This window comes from Mastigoproctus giganteus, chromosome 1, assembly GCF_048544385.1.
Source record: "Mastigoproctus giganteus isolate SK-2022 chromosome 1, ASM4854438v1, whole genome shotgun sequence".
Lineage (NCBI taxonomy): Eukaryota > Metazoa > Arthropoda > Arachnida > Uropygi > Thelyphonidae > Mastigoproctus > Mastigoproctus giganteus.
This window is the reverse complement of record NC_143575.1, coordinates 214,201,992-214,225,702: the sequence shown is the minus strand read 5'-3', so window position 1 is coordinate 214,225,702 and position 23,711 is coordinate 214,201,992. Positions and strand designations below refer to the sequence as shown.

Below are 23,711 nucleotides of genomic sequence, written 5' to 3'. Positions count from 1 at the left end.
ACTCCCTAACACTACTCCTGGACAACCTCCTCACAGCAACTGATCCCCAGCACTGGAAACGCCCAGTCATGAAACTGCAAATTGAGCTCCTAACCCACTCTTACTGCTGGCACAGCGCGCACCCCTGGGCGGAATGATCCGTGTGGGCCACCCAACTAGGTTCCCTGCCGACGCCACTCTGTGATTCGCCATTATGGCGATCTGTGACTCTTTAATTGAACTTTACCTGTTCTCTCCTACCTACCCACAGTCCTCTAGGTCTCCCCCAAATGTACCTAACACTCTTCCTGCTCCTTTTCGCCTGGGGGATGCCTATACTCTGTCACCCCTACAGTCTTCCACTTTCCTGTCTCTTCTCTGCTCTTTCTTTGGCTCCGCCCCACTCTCGCTCCTGCAAAAGTGTGGACGAGCTCGTGAGATGTTTTTCTACCCCCTGTTCGTGCCAGTGGACGGATGCAGGGAGGCTCCTTCCTGGTGATCGCCTCCCAGTAACGAAGAGGCCAGTCAAACAACACAATACTCACACAACCTACATCGAATGGCTTTGCAGTGTTCACAGAGCACATAACGCGGATTTGTGGGAAACCACAGAAACCGCATAACAATAACACTATGTCCACTATATGAGGTTTGGAATAGAACTACACTGTGCTACCACTTTATTAGGTGCACCTAATAAAGTGGCAGCACAGTGTAGTTTCATTAGGTAGGTTTATTAGATTCATAATTGTAAAAATATCCTGTTATCTTCATCTTCTCCACCCGTCCGCATATATAACCACTCAATTGCTGATTGACTGATTTCCATGAAATTTTATAATCATCAGCCATTTTCAGTCCACGGCAAGATGAAGGCCTCTCCAGCAACTTTCCAGTTCCCTATATTTTGTTCAATGGCCATCCATTTACTACCCACGAACTCTTAAATTTCATCTGTCCATCTCCGTTGTTATCTTCCAGGTTTTCTTTTTAGCTCTTCTTGGGTACCATTCTGTTATTTTCATAGTCCATCTGTCATCATGTGTTCGAGCTATGTGTCCAGCCCAAAATTATTTTAGTTCTTTAGTTTGATAAGAATGTCCTTTACTTGTGTTTGCTGCCTAATGCACGTGTTTCTCTTCTTATCTAACAGTCTCAGTCCTAATATGATTCGTTCCATTCTTCGCTGTGTAGTTTTCAGCTTCTCTTCCATAAGTCATGGCGGGAGTATTGGTTCATTATTTTACGTTTCAGACAAATTAGGATATTGCTCCTCAGTATGTGACTATATTTCCTGAATGCTATCCATCCTAAATTTATTCTTCTCTTGACTTCCAGCCATTTATCATTGTTACAGCTAATGACCTGTCCAAGATCAGTATATGAATCGATCTTTTCAATTTCTGCTCCTTCAACGATTATATCCCTTTCTGTGGCATACTTGTTCATCGTTACTTTTGTTTTAGCCATATTCATCTTTAGTCCGAAATCCTTATTTTATATTCAGTGTGCTTTAATTCGATCGTGGAGAGCTTTAGACCCAATTCCAATTCTATAGCCGCAGTTCCTCTCCCTACAAACTATATTTTATATATGCACACACACACAGAAATTATAGATTTACGTATATGGGATATGTATGAAAGTGTGTTTAGACCAAAAGTCAGATCCACGCCAAATTTTCAGCCCATATTTCTATTTATTTATTATTTATTTATTTTTTTAGCGCTCTCCATATATTTGGTGCCCCTTCCAAGTGCACCAGTTTCCATTCCTTCACCCCTTAAAAAAGAACTTCTATACAAATCCGACCTCACGGTTACTCAAGGTGTGAACCTCTTGTGGTGTGATTTTGGAAAATATTTATTGAGGAAGAAAGAAGTAAAGAAGTTTTTAAACCGCTAGGCACGTTATCTGATAATCGAATGTATAACGCAATATTCACAATACCTAACGTAGTCACGAGAGACGACTACATACAATATAGAGTCTTAGCTCAATGTCTCAAGTGAAAATATACAGTCGTTTTAAAGACTTTAAAAAGAACCAATCTATTCAGATATAGCTATGTATTCTTGATGCATTTGCACTATATTTATACAAAGAACCAATCAATAATGTGCATTTTTGTAAGCTAGGTTATCACCAAAACAAAACCTCTCCTGGTTTCGAGTGTCACTAAAACGATTAGAAACATCAACAAAAATTTTCGGCTAAGATAAATTCTGGTATAACAACAGAAACCGTGAACACGATTTGCTGTACAGTATACCAAAAAATTACGTACTTGTATCAAAAGATAATAAAAAAAGCCAGATTTCCGTTTTGCCCTCTGATATTGATAAACAAAATCAAGCCTAGCCCTCTCATTAGAATTAGAATTAATAATTCAAGCCGAACAGCCCCTTCACACGGTTAACTTCACGCCAAATCAATCCACCTGACATGTTTAGCAAACAGCGGATCCTTTGAGACGCTCCACTGTGAGTGACATGGATTGAAGTTGACCGCATGAAAGGGTTGTAACTGTAGAAAGTACATCTATTATTTGGCCGCGTCTTCTGTCATTGTTCCCCTTTCTGTCGGATTTTTCATTCCGTAACACAACTGAACCGATCATAGAACACACATAATGAAATTCATAGGGGGAAAAAATCATACACTCCTTGTGGCCTAAGCTACCTGGCATTCATTTTATAATATGGGATGTGTTAATTGAGCTATTTAAGTTACACCATACGCAGATAAACTTAGTGTTAGCAAAGCTTTCTTAATCATTTTTATTAGTACAAATTTGTATGTACTACTATTTTATATCAAAATGACATTAATATTATACTTACCACGGGTGTCGACATTACATTTATTATTAGTAGTCTTCTTACATTACTATAATCTATTTTTGGTAGTTGAATTGGAGCTATCCGATAATATCATCTGAATAATGACAGCCAACCGTGACGTACAATAGGGCAACTGCATTCCGTAAAGCTCTCAGTAAGCATATATTATGCAGTACTGTATATGCTTTCCCCTCTATTGTACTCAAAATATTAGAGTTCATTCACCTGAGTATACATGTACTTGTTTACTAATCACACATGAGTATGAATGAGCTAGTTGGCTGAATGGCATTCTTATTTATCTGCACCATTAGCCATTAATCTATGCACACATATCTTCGGACCGTACAATGCAAAGATTATAACGTTATCTTTAATGGTGATGATAATTGAAGAGAATTAAACAAACTACTTTTAATTTTCATTCGAAAGAAGTTACATCAGCTCTCCGTGGTAACCCGCGCTGATTTTCCAATTTGTTCAAAAGAGCGAGTAACTACTGTTTTCCTAAACTTTCGCGAATACTTAACAGACAACCCAGTTATTGGCAAATGTAATCAAATTTAGAGTTTTCGCTTCCGATTAGTGATAGGTCACGGTCAGCGCAGGCCGTCTAAACGAATCAACACTGTCGCAATATTTAATAACGACTCATATTTAGTGAGATGTGTAATTAATGTGCTGTAACCTTTAAAGATGCGCCAGTCAACAATGTCACATGTTCAGATGTTCGCGTGTTTTAAGTAGATTTCACGCCACTAAGGAAATTTACTGTGGCTTTGCTATTAAAAGTGATTTCGCGAGACAGCGCGCTTTGGTTTACGCATGGATTGTTGATTTCTCTAAGCGTGTTTTAAACAATAGCAGATTACCAGTTAATTGTTAAAGTTGCTATAATTGGGTGAAACTGACGTAATAATAAATTTTGCTTTGAAATCGATTTCTTTATTTTAGTTATACTGGAATAAAACCCGTTTGGTGTTTTCAGCGCCACTTTCGGTTAAAAAATATTTTTGTACTACGCAGGACAGCTACAGCAGCTGACTTTATCAGTAAAGTTATTTTCATAGCTCTGAGGACTAAGAGATTTCTGTATGAAAGATAGGTTTCAATCATTTCTAAAACATTATTATCGCGCCTTGTAGATTTTTTTGGTGAAATATTTGGGTTAAATGCTACTTCTGAAAAGTTTACCGCTGATTAGGCCCTTCATTTCTCTCGTTGTATAAATTCATAGTAAGTGAATAACCCGAATAAATCTTCGATTACTTAGAAAAATTACTTATTTTAAATCACAGTTCACCTGTGTGTTCCCAGTAATGAACGATTTCTCTGAATGACGTGTGATTCATCGCATTTTACGCGCTGTTCGTCTTGATGTCGTGTTCTGTTGGTAAATGACAATGTTTTTCCCCGCCTTTTTACGTTTCTCTTTGCAGCTTCGAATCCGATGAATTATATTCGACCCTTTCCGACTAGACCGGTCTTTTCTACAAGAAACGGTAGCCGCCTACGCCTTTGCGACTGCGCGGAAGAAGGTGGTAGAATTGCCTCCGACAGCCTTCTCTTCGTTCCGAGGATTAGCCCCGCATCATAGTCTTCTCCGGATCGCACGAGACGGATCGCTACGTATCCGATGATCCGCGTCGTCCGAGAAAGGCTTCAAGAAATGAATGAATCTGCCTGGTTGGGATAAACGTAAACTCGGGTGGATTACGTGGATTTTTGTACGAGATTATACGTTCCGGTAATCTTGTTCGTATTCATTTTGTCGACGTTTATGTACCGCCCATCCTTTGCGTCCCCTCTGTTGCAGTATCTGTTTGTATTCATCTGGGATGTGTCGTCTCTGGAGGACATGTCAGTAAGAAAAATGTGGATAATCAAAGATCAGTTACCTGATAGACCTGCTGAGTGTTATAAAGTGTTCCTACATCACCACCCCTGGATCGCATCCTAGTGAGTTGTTTCACTTTAATTTTTCTACTTCATTACTTTTAAAAAATTAAGTTTTAGAGCCCTTTGGGATAATGGATGTCATCTTTACGGGGTACTGTCAAACTGTTAAAACACACTTGATTTCGGAGTTGTGAATCCACGCTTCCATTTTTAGGCTACTCTTTGACACTCAGTTTACATTAGGAACCGGGTTGATATCTTATTAGTATATTATCTTCTTTTAAGTGTAATATTTAATGAAATCTTTCCGGACTTGACAATGAAACTTTCGTAGAAAATTCTAAGCAAAGTTGACTTTAGTTTTTCAAAGCCGCTGTTAACGCTGGATCGTACTGAATCTTGTGGAGATCTTTGTGTGCTTTCTAAAATGCTTAACTGCTATTTTATTATTAAAGCCTCTAACTAAGATCGATTAACTGAACAGTCGTGAATTTTAGCGCATGAAAATGAACCCAACAGTTTACAGAAATTATGATAATCCCAGTAAAAAGTGGTGCCGATCAGTCCTTTCTGAAGCTATCATAGTTTACTCGATTGATGAGCTGTGCACTAGAATTAGGATTTAAAATCCAACTTGTGTGGTTTATTGTGGGTTATTGGTCACATGGTATGGTGATGAAGTAATTTTCCTTATATAACACGAGATAGATAGCTATAACTTCGCATTTAGACATGGCTTTTTGACGTCACCGGACAACGTCCTTGATTAAAAAAATACAAGATAAAGCATGTTGATCGAAATAATCAACTGGCCATTACATTAGAAATGTATATAGTGAAAATGTAGACAAATACAAGACCCAGATAGATTTAATCACCGATATTCAAATTTTTCTGAGGAGAAGCGAAATACCTTTGAGTTATTCGCGGCTACATTCATGAATTCAGTTGGATGCAATTTCATCAGAAAATTATATTTTATTTCAGCAAACCCCCTGGTTGGCTGATTCATGTTCCTTCTGTAGCTATACGAAAAAAAGAACTTGTAAGCCAAAGTAACATCTATGGAGAAAAAGGAATTATGTAATATTGGATGTGGAAACTTTGCCAAAGAAATTTTATTAGAAAAACGGATGGAAGTTGGGCTCAAACGAGATACAAACAGATAAAGTATGTGTCAAGTAGCTAGATAGATAGAGCCTGTTAGGGAACGAAATAGCAAGGAAGATAGCGCCTGTATTTCAGAGAAATAAATAAAGGAGAAGTTCTATATAGATAGAGAAACTGTAACAGAAAGTATGAAAGAAATGAAAAATAAAATATTTTTTCCCCCCTATTTCATTGCTAAGGTGAAACTTAATAATAAAAATATGTCCACGTGTTTTATAATAAATTTCCATAACATGTGACTTTCAAATGTTATAGGTAAGAGATAGTAGAAAACAGTTGGGGGGGGGGGGGGCAAACTTTCGTTGGTTATTTTTCCTTAAAAAACATAATAATAATAATAATAATAATAATTTTGATAAGTCATTAAAACATGTCATTCCTTTACAATATTTTGAAATGATTCGAATGTAAAAATCTGGCCCATTTTGTCGATATAAATATTCTTGATATGAATGAGGAGATAAAAATACGGTTAAGATAAGTAAATTAAAATTTAAGGAGTGTGTTTGTACATGTACCTTCAAGTTTCTAGGAATGTCAGCCTTCCTTTGAAATTAATTTAAAAGCATTCTGCTTTTAAATGAATTTCAAACCGAATCCGAAGGGAGTCGGAGCTAGTGTTTTTGGGACTTTGTTGAAGAAATAAGAGACTTATTATCAGCGTTTGATCAAACGTGCTCTTCTCCGTACAAGAAACTGCGTAGTCTTCATATGCAAAGACATGTCATTGTAAACCATGGAGTCCCGGGAATTAGTTCTTCCGATAGCGCAATGATTATATGAACCAACCGGCTGGAAGAGGTCCTGAGTTTGAATTCTGTCAACGACTTTTTTTTCACACCGTGGCTGAGTTAATCGGTTTCAGTCGAGGGTTGCATGGTTTTTTCTTTCGGAAACTCGGGTTTTTTGTATAAATCGCAGTTTTACGTCAAGCGTGTAACTTATTTTTTATTCCTCCCGTGATAAATCTGCCTTAAAAATAGGTGCTAATGTTTATTTATCGGTAAGAACACAGATACTACTAATAAAATAATATTCTGATAAACAGAATTAGGTGTAGTCAGTTATTTGTAAACAACAAAATCATTAATGTCTGTTGTAGTTGAAGGATTAGGTAAGATGATGGGAATGAAACGTGTGAATGTGATACTACATATGTTTCATAAATAATTTTGCTAACTGAACTACTATTTAGCGTGACGTCATAAAGTTATTAACAAGTGAAGTAATTATTGTGTGACAAGCTTTCATGACTGCAAATATATCGTTTTCTTGCCTCATCGTCACACACAATAAATGGCATTATTACTGTAATTTTAGTACTTAATATATTGCTCAGTTCCTTTGGATTTCCGCCATGAATACCTCACATAAATTGAAGAATTATGCATCCAATGAAATTATCGTCCCGAGTCTTTAGAATGTTACAATAATAGCATATTTCTCATTATCATGCATGCTTGCCAATTAGTTTTATTAATATTTTAGGTTACACTAATATATATATATATAATTTCTTTTCAACTAAAAAATACTATTGCAAATTAGTTGAACTTACACTAGCAATTACCAAAAAAGTTCATTTATCAAACGAAAGACAAACGATAGTATCAAAATATCTTCACACGCTCTCAAGAACGTAGTTTGCTGAAAAAATATGTAGCAGAACTTCAGTTTTTTCAACGATGTTATAAAATGCTAATGGTCTCCAGTTGTCTTCTACTACATCACTGAAGCATGTCATAACGATAGACATGGTGAATGCGGGTGAAATGACTAATTTCTTTGCTTCACAGGGAGCCTTTATTATCCTAATGTGTGCAATAAGTCGCATATTAATATCGAATTTGGCAGGCCACGCTCTCAACATCGATGGCATGTTCTCTAATGTCACATTTCGATGACCTTTGTGGCTTGGGAAATACTGATGGATAGAGGGAAGAAGACGACGATGCTTCTTTTATTTATTGTTCAGCGAGCTCGTTTAAATTTGGAAAATAAGTTGTAGCAAGAACCAACTGTAAGCCTACAAAGAAGTGCTTGTCTCTTTTCAAATATGCGCTACTTCAGGCCAGTTTGTAGTCATATGAATGGGTAGGATAGTCGACGGAGAAAAAATTCTGTACTTCCGCCCATTCTGAATTGAAAACAAGTGACATAGCCATTATACTTACCACGGAGGGAGTTTCTTCTTTATAGAGAAAGGAAACTAGATATGAATGAAAATAGTGAATAATTTCAATTGAAAAAAATTTTCTAGAAAAAACTCTTGGTCTTCCGATGTTTTTTCAACTGAAAATCGTACCCGAAATCGTGAGGCCTGATATACAGGATTATTGAAAATTGTTACCACATGCAAGCTTATGTGAGAATAGTATTGCGGTATTACGATAGTATAACATGCGATATTAAGTATTGTTTTAAATATTAAATTCAGCTATACTTTATTTTTGATAATAATTATTCTCCCGACTGAAAGACAAATCTTTGTGATAATTGGTACAATTGCTTCAAGTACATCATACACAATAAACATAGTCCTACCCCAAGGAGATGTTTTATCTGCATCCCGTTTTATGGCAGCCCTCGATTCCTTCATCCTACATACGAACTTTATTTCCTATGCAGCCTCTCGCAAGAAAGCCAAGACACTGTACATATCTCACAGGCTGGCATACGCCAGATTTCAAAACTTGTAACATATCTTAAGGCCATTGGCTTCGAATTAAATTCTAGAAAGTGCGCCCCGATTACTTTTTTGAAAAAAAAAATAAAATAAAATAATAAATAAATAAATAAATAATAATAATAAATAAATAAATAATAAATAAAATTTAAATAAATAAATAAATAATAATAATAATAATAATAATAATAAAATAAAAAAAGTAACATCACAATCCTTCTAGATGCCCTTCCCGTCAACAGATCACCCACCATTCCGACTTAGGAGTTACCTGGGATGAACAACTCATTTTTCTTGTGCACTTCGGAAACACCGAGAAAAAGATCTTGCAGCCTCTGGAGAGCAAAGCAAGAACTTATTGGTGTTTATCATCCAAGTCTCCTAACGCAATATGTCCTGATATGTATCTACCCGGTTGCCCTCTACGCGTTGTAGTTTGGTCTCCTGCATCGTATACTCGACTCAGAAGTTTCGACTTAGTATCGAAACTGTATCTTACGGTGGCTAAACAAGACACTCGAAAAATCCTTTACATTCTCAAAAAAAGCGTCCTAATTATATCTCCTTTAACTGAACCCCTGGAAATTAATCACAATCAGGACCGATATCGTCACCTTGGCAAAATTACAGACATCGAGGATAGACGCACCAAACCCTTCCGAAATTATTTCTCTTTCTTTCAGCATTGCACACGGGACAGAGTTAAAGGCTGCTTAGGATCCAACCATGACTAGCTCAGAAACTTACAAAGGATGTTCCCATCCAATACAGTAAATCCTATGAGCCCACTAGGAATAGATAACGAGCAAGTGTGCCGGTAAGGCCTGCAGAAACTGCCATTTTTCAGCAAAATTATCAGCTGATGTGCTCCAGCTGTAGTTCCAAAGCTCCCAGCGCAGCTCGTCGGTCACAACTATGCAAATCTTAGGACTGGACAAATTCCTAGGAATGGCAACATGTTCGTTATTGATATTCACCAAACGTCATTATACATGACGGGTGTAGCCTCACCTCATTCTCTGCATAGCGGTGAGCAAACTAAGTGTACTACATAGTACTGTATATCGATCTCATATTGTGGAGTCATCCGCCAGGAGTTTCCTTGTTATTGCGCTGCTTCAGTGGAGTAGTATTGCTGTTTTATTTAAAGTGTGTGCCCAGACCAAGGTTTCTGATTTTAGGATAAAAAAGAACTGCAAATCTCAAAAAAGCCTTTGGTAGGTAGACGAAGGCAAAAAATTCGTAGAAAGGAGAGACATACTTGAGAAGTGAAACATCCTGTCAAAACGGTAGAGGCCGCTGTAAACCATCAAACTCGCAACTTCAACTTATCTCAGGGTTTAAAATATACGCAGACCTAGGTTTTGAACCTTTTTGGAATCTCATCGGTGGCCTGGTAAGCACAGCGAAGGCGTGAACAATCCGGTGACGGGAAATATCCACAATGTGTGAGATGCAAAAAGGTGCAGTAATTTAGCCGTAAACTCATTTGAGTATTCATCAAACTTTCTGTCACGCGGTGTTAATTTTTATGTACCTTTCTGCTGTGTTTATTTTATTCTCATGTTATTACTTGTTTTTATCTACCTCACTAGCCTATAATGCCTTACCGGAGTGAAGCTGTGTACTTCAAATTGAGTAAGTAAATAAATGCGGTAACATAATTTCCAATCACCCTGTACCGTATACCAGGATATGGGCTGCCAAATTACAACCTGGTCACAGACAGTGCTTGCATGGGTTGCGTCATGACTTATGTATATCATTAAACTAACAGAGAAAAGTTATTTTGATCTTTTAAAACCGTCAAGGCGTAGACGTCTTTTGTATTCTGATAAAAAAAAATTATTGCGCGTACACAGGCGCCTCTGTAGCCAGGTGGGCAGGAGCAGCAGTGCGTAGCACACGCTTCTTGATTAGACCGGGGTTCGAGCCCGTGACCACCAAATATAGAGGATGCGGAAAGGTCAGGGAAGGACCACCGCATATCCCCGGAGCAATATGGCCTTAGTTGCTGATTCTCCTAAAAACCAAACAACAACAACAGCGCGCGCACACACACACACACACACACACACACACACACACGGCCACTAACTATTCATTTTTATGAAGAAGATTGATATATTGCGCCTTATTATTAATTCAGTACGATCCCTGACCCTGTTGAATTTAACGCGTAGTGGATAATTATTACCAGAAACTGAAGACCACTTGTGAAAACCAGATTGGTTATTAGTAGTCTATAATACACTAATAATAAGAATCTATAGTAGGGGTGGCCAAACGTTAGGTCGCTAGCCGAACGTGGCACTTTGAAAACGTGAAACGTGAAAGCAATATGGGCTGAATAGCCCTCGGGTTAGCAAGTGACTAATCGCTGTCTGTTTACATCGTTTGGAAAAGGCTTATTTTCGAACCCGTCAAGACGGGCGTAATTTTTATGAAAATTTTTCACAGCATAGCCTGGTTAATTGGTCCTCTCTGGGGATGGCACCTTTGAAGAGAACCGTGGACTCTCGAGTTTTTCATCCAGAAAAGCAGGCGAGCTGACTACAGAATTCAAACAATTTACGATCACAATCTACTGACGCTTCGTCGCCTTAGTTGCATTAACGCACTTTCTTTCAATGTTTGCTGTTCAAAAATTTATTACTCAGCATATTAAATATAATTAAGACGAAGCTGTTAATTAAAAATGAAATTACATAATTCTGAATTCGTTTGTAATTCAATACATGACAGTAGCTTCAATACCGGCCCAGTCGTGATGACCAGGCGAAACGACTGGTTTTGAAGAGTGCTTTTATTGCATACTCAAGTTTTATTTTAATAGAAAAATAAAATGAGGCTGTCGTCTGTAAAGATCATTTTCTGTGGCTCTCGACATGTGTAGGTTTACTTTGTTTGGCTGTCAAATTTACTAAACGTGGCCATTCCGGATCTATACTGTGAATTAACCTCTGTGTTGGCAAGCAGTATCATTCCGACAACTAAACTTAACATTTTTAATGCTTTTCTAAGTTTTAATTATTGAAAGTGTTATGATGTAAACCACTGTGATATTCAGACTAAGACCAGTGGAATATCGTTCTCAAAGGTAAAATGGCCGACATTATTAAGATAGCACAGAGAGCGTTTTCATTGCGATCGTGTCGCATCTAGACGTCGTGGTCCTCGCAGCTAGCTGACTCGGTAGCTTATTTATTCTACGTCCAAGAGGAAATAGCTGTTGGCTTAAAAAAATGATGCGTTACCTCCTGGTAAAGCATTCGAGCATGTTAGTTGCTACTGAAGCGACAACAAAGCACTTTCTTTGGCGTTAATCTTCAACTTCACCGGAGTTTTTGAAGGAGTTTTGCAGTTCAATCTTCAGGTATCTGCGGCATAAAGCTTAGCTTGAAGTCGTTCGTATAAAACATTGAATATTAGTGAAAGCAAATACCTATCTAAGGAATGCCATTCATAAACACACTGAAGAAGGTCGTAACTAGGGACTCTGTGGAATTCCTAGTCACGTGACTCCGTATAATTTTTGGACGTTTCATTCATTCCTTTGTCATCCAATCGATTGAATTAATCTTAATAAAAATGTTTACGAGGACTACATTTCATCGTATTATCTACTCACACTTTTTTTTCAGTCGATACCCTCAAACTGCGTCCTGAAATAGATACAAAGAGGAATCAAGTGCATGTGATACGAAACGATAACCTTACGAAACAAAATGCAATTGCAGTTTATTGACCTGTGATAATTCGCTTCGGTGTACCAATGAACTACAGCACGACGTGTAAGATATTTTATAGAACTAGAAATTTATTTTAAAGTCTTGGGTTTAGTTTCTTTTATCCACTCCATATAGCCTTACCTCACAAGTCCCCTTGTGAAAAGAAAGCTCATAATGCATTTGCCGTCGGATGCAGCACAATCCCAAAAGTCACATTCTTTATGAGTATCAGAGAGGTTTAATCTGCGGGCGCCTGCGTGATTACAAAGTCAAACACACCAGTATGACCAACTTACAGAACAAGAACGTACCCTGAAACTTTGCTGATAATATTTACATAGATATACCCCTGTCAAATTTAGCACTCAGAAAAATGGCCTTCGTACGTGCTTAGACGATCGAAAGAATCTCTGCTCACTTATTATTCAAAAAAGTTCAAGAACAGTGTCCGGTTACACCTCTTTCTTCCTGTTATCCAGCTTGCGTTTGCACAAACGTGCTCTGACTATAGGAACGTGCAAAGTGTCATCAAAATTTTAGTTCATTTAAACTCTTTTCTGCTTGTTTTTTTTTTTTTTTTTTTCAGTGGTGAATTCTAAAGTATGATGAAAAGTCTTCGGTGTGTTTTTACTACGATTTTTCTATGTCACTGCTTGTTGCTACAAATGACATCTCTCTCTCTCATCCCAAGGAAATATTAACGATCTTACTTTTATCCTATTTCACTCCCTCCCTGTCAAATTATAGCACGCTTCTCTTTTGGTAATTAAGTCTCCATTCTCTTTCCAAAATCGATTATGTCCTGTCTTTAATAGACTGATTCTTTTTCTTTCATTCTATGAAAACTTAACGTAAGTCACGTATTACCAAATGTCTAGAAAATTGTCTCCGCAAAAGTCCTCTTATATTCTTGACAGCTGAGAAAAATAAATGTATAGGTGTCTAACGGAATAGTAAACAACTGCTACTGTTCGTTACTGTTGTCAAAGGATAATTTCTTAGATGTATCGCCGGTTCCTGACTAAGTAGCAAAAAAAAAAAAAAAAAAAAAAAAAAAATCTCCAGGGCTCCTAGCAACTACTAAGTCCTAGATATGAAGCCTAAGTCTAAAGGATTGATATCGATTAACACTGAAGTAATTTATATTTTATTTTATTTATTTATTTTGTCATGTATATAATACTAAAGATGAATATGGCCAAAACAAAAGTGATAATGAACAAGTATGCCACAGAAAGGGATATAATGATTGAAGGAGCAGTAATTGAAAAGGTGGCGTCATATACTTATCTGGGACAAGTTATTGGCTGTAATAATGATAAAAGGCTGGAAGTAAAGAGAAAACTAAATTTTGGATGAATAGCATTCAGGAATATAGTCACATACTGAGGAGCATACTAAAGATGAATATGGCTAAAACAAAAGTGATAATGAACAAGTACGCCACAGAAAGGGATATAATGATTGAAGGAGCAGTAATTGAAAAGGTGGCGTCATATACTTATCTGGGACAAGTTATTGGCTGTAATAATGATAAAAGGCTGGAAGTAAAGAGAAGAATAAATTTTGGATGAATAGCATTCAGGAATATAGTCACATACTGAGGAGCAACATCCCAATTTGTCTGAAACGTAAAATAATGAACCAGTGTATACTCTCCACGATGACTTATGGAAGTGAAACTTGGGCACTCACCAAAAGAATGGAAGAGAAGCTGAGAACGACACCGCGAAGAATGGAACGAATTATATTTGGAATCAGACTGTTAGCTAAGAAGAGAAACACAAGGATTAGGGAGCAAACTCAAGTAAAGGACATTCTTATCAAAACTAAAGAACTAAAATGGTCTTGGGCAGGACACATAGCTCGAAGACATGATGACAGATGGACTAAGAAAATAACAGAATGGTACCCAAGAGGAGCTAGAAGAAAACCTGGAAGACAACGGCGGAGATAGACAGATGAAATTCATGAATTTGTGGGTAGTAAACGGATGGCCATTGCACAAAACAGAAGGAAAACAACTGGAAAGTTGCTGGAGAGGCCTTCATCATGTAGTGAATTGAAAATGGCTGATGATGATGATGATATAATATAATACTACGCTCCTAACCGCTGGCTGCACTGAAGTCAACGATTCCACTGCTCCATTTTTGCATTGTGGTGGTGCTTAGTGTCAGTGTGTTTATCGATATCAGGATAACTGTATTTACACGTGCTGTTCCCATCATGCATTCACTTATTTACGTAAATAAATAACTCAATGGAATGAATGATAAGATATAATACATGATAAGTACGTTATAAAAGGACAGACCGACAGGACTTGAAGAATAATATACATGTTAATCGGCTGCCATAGCTGAGTGGTGAATGCAAGAGTACAAAAGTACACGTGCTTTGAGTGACCGGTGTTCAAGTCCGTGACTGCTAAATACAGTGCTGTTTCTTGTATTCTCTCTAACTTGTCAACATTTCTGATCGTGTGGTCGTCCCGGAGTATAAACCAAAAATTTATTTATTTATTTTATTTATTATTATGAGAGAGAGAGAGAGAGAGAGAGAGAGAGAGAGAGAGAGAGAGAGAGAGAGAGAGAGAGAGCTCGTAGTTTATAATAATAATTTTGCATTGATTCCTTAATTTTTTATGAAATATTTTAATCACACTGTAGTTAACTACTTCAATGTAATTTACCAAAGACGTTACGTAAAGAACGTTTATTCATTTAGTACATGCTTTGGCATTCGCTGAGCCTTTTTCTTGCTGGATATTTATTGCTTTGTCAAAGAAGTAAAAATTAGTTTTATATCTTATTCTCAGAGATAAAAATATTTCTACAGGTTTGATGTTTATGCTGGAAGGCTTGCTTAATAACACACACCCTTGCAAATTGATGAAATGGGTTTTTGTTAATTAAGGTCTGCAGCGCAGTCGTATTTTGCTGATTTTGACCTTTATTTATTGCGTCTACCACTGGATATTAGTTATTAGTTTGTTTTTATAACCCGAGAAGTAAAATTAAAATATTTCCCCAGAAGATTTAATTTTGCGAAATTGAACATGTGCTGCGTTTCAGCGTCGGTTGGTAATTCTGAGCAGCACTCATTTGACAATGCGCAGTGTTGCACGAGCCGCCACTTCTGCAGGTCATTAAGTGTCAATTTCATTTTGAATACAGTTCCAGATTGTTCCTAATCAATTTAATTGCTGATGAAAGCGCTGACTTTTACCATTGAAACTACAGAATCCTTATCTTGTAAAATGTTTTCTGAAAATTTTCGCAGTGAAAATCCATAAAAAAAAAATGTTCCGTAACTGTACGTATTTCTTATCACGATCATTGTAGTTAAAATTGAACTGTTTTAAATTTTCTGATTGGGTTAAATATTCTCACTACAGTAAATGTGTCTGGATTTAACACGAAAGCATACTTTTAGTTTTATTCAGTAAACAAGAATTCTGAAGCGCTACTCCAGCTAATTACTTGAATAAAGACAAACATGCATGGCTCGATGACTTTCCTCCTAAAACGAGTCTTGTTTTTTTTTTTTTTTTTTTTTTTGTGCACACGAAAATGGCTTATCACAACAGCTTTGTCATTGTGATTTTTTTAATCTCCACTGTATACTCTTCTTTATATCTTTATTTATTTTTTTTTTCTTGTAGCCGCAATATGCTACTAGTGGTATCACTACTGATTTCGTTATATGACTTTTATAAAATTGCTCTTGTAATTTTAATAGCCTACTAAACCAAATTTATTCTTCTACTCTTTCTTTTTATTTCTGTTATGGGCTACTTGAAGTACATTTTCATCATTTACAGCTTCATTTTTTCCCACACTTACTTTCTGAGATAGAGATGAATGCCACAAGTAAACAATACGTCCCCTCTACTCATATAAGCGATAGGTTTTTACCGACCTCACTATTAAATTCCTCCTTATATGAAATTTTCTGAACTCACGTTATGATGTGATAACATCATAATACATACTTATCAAAATATGACTGTTACGTACTTCATTTATTGCAGTATTGTGCTGACCAATGGCTACAACGTTTTGAGATAAGTTATGTCATAAATCACACACATTTCCACGTTGCTGGGCCCATCCACAAGACGTCACTGCATCTGTTTCTCAAGGTGACTTATCAGTTTTATCATTTAATGCTATATTTCGGCTTCAAAAATTCCAGCTGAAATTTTATGGAGAGTTTAAAGAACAGCCGAATGTAGGGAAAACGGGAAAGAACTGGAAGTACATATTATGTATTTGATTAAAGCGTAATTTTCAAATGAACTTCAGTAGTATCTATTGATAAACTATGCATGCAGTGTTGAAGCCAAATGGGCACAAAGTTCAGCTAACATTTATTATCAGATGAATTAATACCGCGGTCCTCTGGTTGACGTTCGCAGTAAGAGTAAAATAAACATTAGCAGTCTTCAGTTATTTGCACTGTTGTTCCTATTTCAGATCCATCTGATTTAAATTTTCGGAACTGAGCCCCATCTTTACCTCATTAGAGTGCACAGTGGTGTGTGTTGTGTGTACTTAGGAATCCCTCTGCCTATTGCTTTAAGAAAAACATCGTCTTAGAGAGATTCTTCCAAACAAGAGTTTCTTTCGGTTAAAATTCCACAGTCACTTTCCACTTTTACGACATATGAAGTTACATCATAACATTTCGGCCGCACGAGAAATTCTAGAGGATTGCTAGAAAATAGGCGACACGATACTGAACAACCGATAAAAGAAATCAGAAAAAGAGCAGATAAATATCTCCCATAGAGCATTTCTATGAAGAGCACATCCACATTTTCTTTCAAACCGATGAGTACGATGGATTTTGGTGAAGATTACATGCGAGAAATTGACTACAAGCCAGACGCCTTCTCATATCAAAAGACAGTCACGCCTGGAAGATAAAACAAATGATCTTAAAAGAGAGAGAAAGAGAGAGAGAGAGAGAGAGAGAGAGAGAGAGAGGCTTCCAGCGTGTCGTGTTTCCTCTTGTATCCACAGTTTAAGCGAGTCGCTGCTATGCTATGCTATCACGTAACTCTTTTTTTCATCCATTTTCTTCTTGTTATCCGAAAAGTGAATGCAAATGCACTGCCATATCAAAATATTATAGGTTTTGTTAATAGCAAGTTGGCCCTTGAGCGACAATAACAGCAGCAAAAAATTATTATTATTTTAGGGTTAGCCATAATCGATTACATAAACCCATATTTGTGTCTGTAAATTGCGTATGTTCTCTGGTCGATTTGCTCGACAAAAAACCCCAGTTTTAGGGGGGGGGAACCTTGCTATCTATGCCTGAGACCGACTAACTCAGCCACGGAGTGAAAAAATCTCATTAAAGTTCCTCGCGTCATCGACGGGATTCGAACCTGGGCCTCTTCCACCGGGTGTGGGGAGGACGGTGACGGTATCACCGTGCTACCCACGCAGGCAATAACAGCAGCAGTCCTCATTACCATTAATTCTACAATGCTCGACCAAATTAACGGTAACAAAATGTTTTTCATGGATATTTTGTTGTAAACCATGTCGCTGAAGGCGAATATTTGATATAATAGGCATCCTGGCATACATATTACAAGTATCCAATAGAAATCGATCTACCACTTTACAGAGCCGCATATTATGAAAATTATTCATGCCTATAAAAAAACGGGTTGCAACCATATCACTTCATTGCCGTTATTTTAATTTGCTCACTCGGATAGCCACATCTCCAGTACTCAGGATGGCAAGTCATCGTCGTTTAGGTGATTCTTTGAGATGACGGGCACTTGGACGACTTGAAGCCTGACAGTCGCAGGCGGATGTGGCACGTTAGCTTAATGTTTTATGCAGTGTCGTCTCGGCATTACGAAAGTTTCAGGAGATAGAAACCATTACAAGAAGAGCTGGTCAGGGTTGCCCTAGGACTATGTCAACAGCACAGACCGCTATCTGGCTCTAACAACAACAAGACGGAACCCTACGATGTACTGTCTCTTGAGGTTGCTGCGGCCACAGGTGAAAACATTTCCAACCGAACCGGACTGTGTTAAGAAAGCTCAATTCAAGTAGACTGTGCGCAAGGAAGCCAGTAGTTTGCATCCCGTTAACCTCAAACCACCGCAGAGCCATTCGAAATTGGTGCCATGAATATGTGACTTGTAGCCCTGATAAATGGGGACATTTCTGTTCTCTAATGACTCATTTTTTAGCCTACCAACATATCCTAGACGTTATTTCATCTGAAGACAACGAGGAATACGGTACCATCTCTCCAACATCAGAGAAAGGGACACTTACGGTGGAGCCTGTTCTCGTGCGAGATGGAATAATGATCAACGGCCGCGCCCCTCTTCATGTTTTTGATAGGGTTGCCTAACTGCGCAAAGGTACAGAGAAGAGATCCTCGACCCTTATGTGCAACTTTTTAGGGTTGCGGTTGGCCGAGATTTTCATTTCATGCAGTGGCGGAGAAATATCTTGAAATTGAAGATATCCAACGACTGCCGTGGCCGGCACGATCGTCAGACTTAAATCCAATCGAACATGTGTAGAGCGCCCTTGGGCGTCGCATTTCACGCTGACAGTCAACTCGGTCAGTTGGGGAAATAGGGTCTGCGCTGGTGGAAGAATGGAGTTTTTGCCAAAGAAACTTATAGGCACCTTTATATCGAGCATTGTTCACCGCTGTCAGTCCTGTTTAGCCGTTAGAGGGATCATTCGCCGTACTGATGTCATATGATCATATTTTCGAGCATCGTGTATTGATTTCTGTAATGTGACCTTTTTTGGCAATTCTTATACAACCCCTATAAAGGTTCCTTATACCTGCATTCTCACTGTCTCCTCATTTCCTCGTTATTCAATGGTACTCCACCTTACTAAATTTTGTCCTGCTTCATCGCAAGCTGGACGAATTACACTTCGTTTTCTACGTGTTCTGTTAATTTTGTCGAGCAGTGTATAAGGTATGCACAGGTGCCGTTGGCAGTATCAACCCATTTCAATAAAAGTATGCTCTTCAGGTTTCCTCTATTGTCAGGCATATGTTGTCCATCTTTGGTGCAGCTTTCCGAGTGATTCCACTGCTCAATTCCGGGTTCAAATTCAAAGATCCTGCGTATATTCGGAATGCTCCGTTTGGTTTAGCTTCTACAGACAGACCATTGCTACACGGCGCCTCCGTAGCCAAGTGAGTAGGAGCAGCAGTGCGTAGCACATGCTTCTTGATTAGACCGGGGTTCGAGCCCGTGACCACCAACTACGGAGGATGCGGAAAGGTCAGGGAAGGACCACCGCATATCCCCGGAGCAAATGGCCTTAGTTGCTAATGCTCCTAAAAACCAAATAACAAACAAACAAACAAACATTGCTACACGGTCTCTTACCCTTTTTGCTCTGGCCTTGTCGCTCTGCAAGTTCCGTCGTTCTATTATCATCTGAATTCAATCAGAAATGCAGGAAGAAGCTGATTTCAAATAATACTTAGGTACGCACGAAAGTTGTCAGAGTTAGTATTTGTAAAGGTTGTGATGTAGCCGAATGGACAATGCTTGAGTACAGCAGTACGCGCATTTGAGTTGACCATGTCTCTACCCCGCGTGACCGCTCAATAGTTAAATTCTTGTATTCTCTATCTTGTAAACTCCTCTGACTCTGTGCGGCCGTCCCAGAGTAGAGAAAGTCGGAAATTGAGACTGGAGACATCTTCCACTTCTTAATTTGTCTTCTTAATTGGTTTTCTCTTCAAATTTGAGTGAGTAGATGAGAATTCTAAAATATTTAATTCCTGTAAATTATTCCACTATATCTATATTTACATGTTTCATTCACCAATTATCGTGTCGCTGTTCACAGTACCACCGCAAAAACCGGAAGTGTCTGTTTAGACACGAGAAGATTACAGATTGCAGTATAACTGCATAGAACCATAAGCTCTGGAGCTAACCTCTTGTAACTTCAAGTTTGGGGTTCTATTTTATGAGTGCCTCGCCTTCATTGTGTCCATGGTTTTACGATTTTAACTTTCATGAGTGCTTACATCATGAGAAATAAGTTATTGGTTCCGATCTTGATGTATCTTTTTCTCTCTCTCTTTTTTTTTTTTTTTTTTCCTACATGGTGGTTGTCGATGCGTATTTTCCAACTGACTGCCACTGATTATGTCCTTGCGTGTAGCCTAATAGATGGATAACATTGCTACTTAGTACTACTATTCTCACTGTGTGGAAATGGTCTGAGTTTTATTCTCTGTTGTGATCAAAATGTGAAACTTCTCCATTAAGATGTTATATACTTTTTTTCCTCACATCATGGACAAGTTAGTCGGTGTTGGATGAAAGTTGTATTACGTTTTTCATCCCACAAAAAACAAGGAGACCTATCACTAAATACACCCTATTAACAAAAACAGTATACTCATGCCTCATGGCCTTATTTTTTTAGCGACAATTATAAAATAATTCACAACCTAACTACTGATTATAATATTAACATTTAACGTAGTCTCCGCCGATTTTTTACATCTAACCCCGCTGTTGCTCTTAAGAATACTGTAGTCTCACTGCACAGGCACCAACAATCATACCTCTCGCGATCTTTCTGATGTAGCCTATTTTTCACATAGTAATCTTTTTAGTAACGACGACACCGAGACGAAGCAGCGATATTTATAAATAAACTCATTTCTATACATTACTAATGATAGCCGTTTAAATTTAACAGGCGGCCCTCTCATATGGGGATGTTCGATTCGCTGATAAGACAGTGTAGATACTCATTCTGTCTATCATAAAGTATGAACTTCATTTGATGAACGCATACTGGTCTTAATGTTAGCATTGATAAGACGCTTTATTTAAATGTGCAGCATTTTTCTCTTTAAACTGGTTCAAAATAATGATAGACAAGGCCACCATAACTGTTTACTTTCATACATTCTCTGGAGAAATTCATTTAAATTCAGTGATTGGATTTCATGTCGGAAGGAGTTCTACTTTTTTTCTTTTTACCTCCGGGTGCTGTGATGGAGAAGTCCCGTTGCGAAGACTCAATTGCGAAATTAATCGACCCGTTCGGTGACTGACGAAGGAGCAGATTGCATTATTTTGATTAGACTTCACTGGGGCTCTCACTTCCACCACACTGTCTCGGGCATCTTCCTACGTAATAGAACCGAGTCAATAATCGGTCGTGTACACATATCCTTCGGCCCTGCATTAGATTTAGTCAGAGTGGTTGGCATTTTGATAAGAAATGACGACTAGAAACGAAAATAGCTGACAAAATGGGAGTTCTCTGAAATATTTATTATAGTCTACTAACGTTTAACCGTACTAGGTTAAGAATCTGAATGCGAGTAGAAACGTTACTAGTCTTTGTTTCTGATAGCGAATTGTTACGTTAAGCTGTCTCACTTGGTTTTCTACAGTACTTTTGAGATTGCTACTACAGTAGCAAAGATGCCTACAGCCTCTAAGCTCGTTAAGTGCAGCTGTATCATCTTAATTAATGATCTTACTATCTAGGTATTACTTTAAACTGTACTGTACAATAATATAATATGATTGTTGCCCCAACTAGTTTTCTTTTGTTTCTTTAACTGCAAAGTTAAAAATGTAATTAATAAATCTGTCTTTAAGTGTGCGCAGGTCTTGAAAACTAGATTTATTCTTCGTTGAAGGAGGTAGTTTATCAAAATGACACTTCCTTGTTAAGCATGACATCAATTTACATAAAATAAATTATTGTTTTAATACGTTATAATTTAAAATTATGTTAATTCCATAAATTCTTCCTTGTTGGTCTACCTACTTAGTTAGAATTTGTTATGGGCAGTAATTCCATCAATTCGATCTCCCAGTTATGGTCAAGAGTGGATTATCCAGATAATATTCTTAGTCTTATGCATTGAGGAAAAGTAATGCTTAATTGTTTCATTTCCCCTGTGAACATATTGAAGGGATATCCCCAGTGAATTACTGATATTTTATACATATACATATTGGAAGGGCAATGCTTTCGCCTTTGAGATATTAATGACTATAAGAGGCCCTAATTAGTTATCCAGCTGTCATTGCCACCATCAATTACTTGAAATGTAGTCTATATTTAGGACACAGGAAAGTGTTGTATATGGGTAGGCGGGTGGATTGGTGGTTAGAAATTACCCGATTCTAATCAGACGATGAAAGAAATATGCCAGATTCATTTGGATGACCTGACACAGGATGAAAGATTTACAGTTAAGATAAAATGATGGCTAATTTTGAACAATAGTTGAATTTAAATGTATTGCCTTCGTAATTAACTCCAGCAATTACCACTCTGTGTGATGGGTATTTTTGTCATTGTAAGCTGTCCCAGAATCAAAAACAAATCTCTACCAACTACACTTAACATTCCGTCCAAATTCACTTTATTTTGCTCATCATTTAAATCTCTAGCGTAATTTATTAATTACATTATACGGTAGGACAGTGTACATCTCTATTCACATTTAATAGGCATCACATTCTGAGCATTGTATACTTGGTCGGTTTAACGGAAGAAAAAAAAAATATATATGAAATATATATGAAACCTGTGATGGCTATTCTGAGGTTCCAGTGTGCGTATTTCTTCGTGTGTGTGTTATTTAGTTTATTTTATCGGTTATTTGTTTTCACTACTCCGACTCAGGAGTTTCCTCGCCTAAGGTAAACTGCCGGAGGTACGCATGCTAACATTTACGCCTCTGTACTGTATGAAGTATTCGTTTATAATATGTATAGCGTAATCAATAAAACGTAACATTTTCATTCAACATACATCACATGGAAAGCTTCGCCATTCGAACTCGCTAAGCATCAGGCATAACCCGTAAATTCATGGATTCCATAAAGAGGGTTTAATATGCCAATAAAACATTATTTTGAATGAGAATTTTCCGTTAAAGAAACGGTTGCTGTATGTTTTTCCGAATCGTGGCCGAGATATTCAGTCTTCAGCGGGGGATGCACGGTTTTTCTGGCTTTTTCAACGATCTAAACATTGATACCGATCATAGAATATACGAAGTTGTTAACACAATATATTTATGTCTCATGTCCTTAAGTGCCTGTGCACAAACTTCAATAGACAGAACAAATAATAGAGCTGAAGCTCAACAAAGATGCTTTTACTACATAATTACGCCCACACATTTCAAATTGAAGTCTTTAAACAGTGCTTCGTATTTTTGTTTGCTTTCCTAATCAGCTGTGGTAGGTACTCTACTAAACTCGTAAATTGGGACTATCACATCCGAGACTGTTCAGTTAAGAGATTGTTTTCTATCACACGAAAGTGAAAAACAATCTCTTAATATGTTCAGTTGTAAGAAAGCAAGCTTCATGACTGGGGTGAT

General features: G+C 37.6%; 1 long non-coding RNA gene across 1 annotated transcript in view; it reads left to right on the top strand.

The window, feature by feature from the left end:
- Nucleotides 1-4,703: 4,703 nt before the first annotated feature.
- Nucleotides 4,704-23,711, top strand: part of LOC150091511 (uncharacterized) — a 151,874-nt gene continuing 132,866 nt past the window's right edge. The window contains exon 1 of the long non-coding RNA XR_016547605.1: nucleotides 4,704-4,781. This is a non-coding gene — a long non-coding RNA (uncharacterized LOC150091511). The remainder of the gene's footprint in view (nucleotides 4,782-23,711) is intronic.